Here is a 4407-nt window from a genome sequence, read left to right on the forward strand (position 1 = left end):
GCCGCGCTCCCGCTCCCGCCGCCGGGCCCCGGGGAGAGCCGAGGCTGGAGTCATAGCTGCTGGGTCATCGCAGCCTCGTGCCGGTTCCTCACCAGACAAGAGCACCTGGCAGGGACCTCAGGGGACCACCTGGTCGCAAAGCAGGACTGTCCCCAACCAGGTCATCGCAGCCTCAGCTTTGCTGAGCTGCAACTTAAAAACGTCCGGGGATGGAGCTGCCACCACAGGCTGCCTGTTGCACTCCTTGATTACCCTCCTCCTGATCAAGTTTTTCCTAATATCCAACCTCAACCTCTCTTGCTGCAACTTGACACTATTGCTCCTTGTTCTGCCATCTGCTCCCATTGAAAACAGTCCAGCTCCATCCCCTTTTGAACCCCTCTTCAGGTAGTTGAAGGCGCCTATTAAATCCCACCCCAGTCCTCTATTCTCCAGACTAAATTAGTTTCATAGTCAGTAGGGGTGGAAAGAACCTGAGCAGATCATCGAGTCCGACCCCCTGCCCTGGGCAGGGCTGAATGCTGGGGTCAAACAAGCCCGGCTAGGTGATCATCTAGCCTCCTTTTGAAGACCCCCAGGAAGTTGGTTCCAGCTCCTAGCCTTCTGGTGTCTAGCCTGAACCTACTTTCAGTCAGCTTATGGCCGTTACTCCTTGCAACTCCCAGTAGTGCTCAGAGGAACAGGGACTCTCCCATTGCCTCCTGGCCCCCCTTGGCAAGTTTGTAGGTGGCCAACAGACCCCCTCTCAGCCTTCTCTTGTGGAGGCTGAACAGGTTCAGGTCTTGTAGCCTTTCCTTGTAGGGCCTGCCCTGACCATGTGAGTGGCCCTTCCCTGGACCCTCTCCATGCTGTCCACATCCCCCTGAAGTGCAACACCCAGAACTGGATGCAGTACTCCAGCTGTGGCCTGACCAGTGTCACAGAAGGGGAGGATAACCTCCTTACATCTGCTCATGAGGCATCTGTGGATGCATGACAAGGTGTGGTTAGCCTTCCTGACTAATAAGCTCCACCTTAGGAGGAAAGCCTGGTGGGGGTACCTATTGAAGTCAAAACAAACTCAAACCTTAGTTAGGAATAACCCCTTTACAAGCACCCAGAGGCCCATATCCACCTTGGAACGAACTCATTTGAAATTTCCCAGGTACTAGGCTCAGTGCATAGCCTTGCTTTGTCATCATGACTTGCACGCAGCTAGCTAGCCCAAGGTTTCCCAGGCTTCTGACACCAGAAGCACCTTTTTTTCTGGATTAAAATTGGTCACTTACATCTGAAAAGCATGGAACAAGGTTTGAATTATGGGGGAGCTCAGCTGGGCTGAGCCACCCATAAGAAATAAGAGCCCTCTAAGATTTGAAAATCATAACCAGGGGGCCTCCAATTTTATTAGGGCATTATAATGGGCAGCCCAGGTTTTTTTGCAGAACCCCCCCCAAGAGACAAACCGTAATTCAAACCCTGGCGTGGAGGGAAAGCAAGGTGGGGTGGGACTGGGGCTATGTAGGGGGGTGAAATGCAATGCACATGCTGCCCACTGCTGCCCAACCTTTTGGCCCCATCAGCCCATGAGCAGTGCTGTTGGTCCACAGGCCAAATACAGTCCATGGGCCCAAACCCAGCATGTGGAGCCCATGTGTCCAGGCCCCAATCCCACCATAAGGAACTTGGAAATTTGGCAGCAGGGCAGCACCACCATTCCCCGCATCCACATTTCTGTGCATTGGGACGAGCCCCATAGCCAAGAGGACATGGCGCCTCAAGCCATATATTACACTGATAAGGTGTTTTTCATGGTACACTAGTGTGCCTCAGCACACCCATAGGGAATCACTAAGATAGTCAAACACAATGAGCAGCCCACAGCCAGAGCTCCTGGCCAATCTGTTACCCCAGCATGCTCAACCTGTTACCTCTGTACTCTCTCCCAAAGCTGGCATCCAGGATCAGCTGCAGGCACTAAGGGAAATCTTCCTTATTTCATTTTTTTACCATTTGCAAAAAGAACTCTTCTGAGGTTAAGTGTAGCAGTCAGTCTCTCCCAGGGCTCCCCTTGTGTCTTCTCAGCACTTCCCCACCCGTTTCCAATAGTCTAACAACCAGTCATCCCATCCCAGCAGTATTCACAATATAATCACCAACAGGAAAAACTCTAAGGAGGAGAGACCTACTTCTATATTAATAAAGGGCTGATGAAACACTACTACCCTGACAAAATTAAAATGTCTATGCTGCAGCAAATACAGCATGCACTCTTCAAGGATGAGCTGGGTTACAGTTCCTTCTTTGGAAATTGTCATGGTTTCAATATTTCCAGTTAAGCAAACCCCAGGGTACTTCTCCCAAGCTCCCCTCTCTTGCTACTTTGCACAGGATTTAAACACAGCTTGTGAAATGATGCTCAGCATGGTTTCTGCTTGGATGCACCTGGAGAAAAAAATCTGCTTAGTGCTAGATCAGCAACAGGCACTTTCCTTGGTGTCAAAAATTGACTAACTAGCATAAAAAATCCCAACACTTTAAGGGTTCATTTGGAATTTGCAAGTGTGAGGACTCTGGAATTGCATAAAGCATGCATTTAGCAATGATGATTATTTTTAAAGATATACTTTAAGAAATAAACAGAGAAATGGGAGTAATCATCAAAGAAAGAGAGGGTCCCTGTGCTGCACTATGCCATAATAGGAGGGGCTTTTTATTATTATTATTGGGGATAAGCAAGGGGCAGTAGGTGACCAGTTTCAGCTCCAGCGTGGAAAAGACTCAGCTTTAGTTTCTAAATCACAAGTCAGAACTTGGTTTAATAGAACTTATTTTTCAATGAAACAAAGCCATTTTTCTTAGAAGTGCAACACGGTTTTCTACAATACCTTATTATAGAAGGTGATGAATTGATGACAGAGCACGTACATACCCAAGGCTCGGTTTGGTCTCCCAGCCTTTATAGTGGTCACTATGAAACTTTTTTCATATAGGAAGCATTACATCTCAACACATTTTGTAGAGGTCAACTGTACAAGTGACTGCAAAACCTGCTAACTGGATGCAACACAAAGCAGTAGATCACAGATTTATGTGCTGCAAAAAATGGCTGGAAGGGAGAGGGTAAGATGAAGATCACTAGCATTTCATTCCCTCCCACTCCCTCGCATTTCTTTCACAGCAGTTCTTATTTCCTTCCTGCCTCCTCATCTTATTTTGCCCTTACCTTCTACAAGCAGGGGGAAGGGGAGCACACAGGACATTCTGAACCCTCCTCCCCAACCAGGGAAGGGGATGGCAGTAGCCAGATCTCTTTTCAGATCTGGCAAGGAAATGGAAAGGGCCAGAGATGTGGCAAAAGTGGCAAAGGAAATACTGCTTCCCAGCCACTTTTGAGCTTAGACAAGCACTGCGGGCTTGTTCAGGAGCAGGAAGAGCAGTAGCCATAGGCGAAGAGACCATGCTGTCCAATAGTTTATTTAGCCATTCAGATGGGCTGTCCTTCGTCACCAATGTGTTCACTGCTGTATTAATGGCCCCACTCTCCACACACCCTCACCAAAAAAAGTAAAAGCAAGGAACTGGAGAGCTGCTAAGAAGGAGGGGAAGTTTCTTAAAAGTGCAACAGCGATACCTGCTAAAGAAAGGGATGAACTGATGACAGAGCAGATACATACCCAAGGCCTGATTTGGTCTCTTTTGGACCTTACAGTGGTTTGCTATGAGACTATTTAGTTTCCCACTGCTAGGAAGTAATATGCCACAGAGGTGGAAGAGGTAGAAAAAAGTGAGAGAGAAAGACCTCACACACATCCTACCCAGTCCATCGTTTCCTGTTCTCCCCTTACTCTGAGAGCCCTATTAGGTTAAAACAGTCATAAGAACAATAATCTTATAATTTAAATTAATTAACATATTGTGGTCCATAAACTTCAAGTTACCTAGGGATATAACAGATGCCAAAGAAGCAGGCAATCATGAGAGGTCCTGGAGAAAAGGGTATTAAAACAGGAGCGGGCGATTATTTGGGCTGGAGGGTCACTTAGCAAGGGTTTTGGTGAGCTGTTGCAGGCTGGGTCAGCATACCCTCCCCACTGCACCAGAGCAAGTCTGTACCCTCCACACCCACTTGCAACAGCTCAAACTCTTTAAGTGGTTGATTACTGGACCTGGGAGCAGATTGTGGCTCTGCCCTGGACCCCAGCCACGCACCATCACTGCCCTGCAATCCCAGCCCTGACCCCAGGATCTCCATGGAGACTGGCCCAGGACCACCATAGATTCATAGATGCTAGGGTCGGAAGGGACCTCAATAGATCATCGAGTCCGACCCCCTGCATAAGCAGGAAAAAGTGCTGGGCCTACATTACCCCAGCTAGATACACATCTAGCCTTCGCTTGAATACCCCCAGGGTAGGGGAGAGCACC

The sequence above is a fragment of the Crocodylus porosus genome, unplaced genomic scaffold (genome assembly GCF_001723895.1).
Source record: "Crocodylus porosus isolate Cpor-Errol unplaced genomic scaffold, CroPor_comp1, whole genome shotgun sequence".
In the NCBI taxonomy this organism is placed as follows: domain Eukaryota; kingdom Metazoa; phylum Chordata; order Crocodylia; family Crocodylidae; genus Crocodylus; species Crocodylus porosus.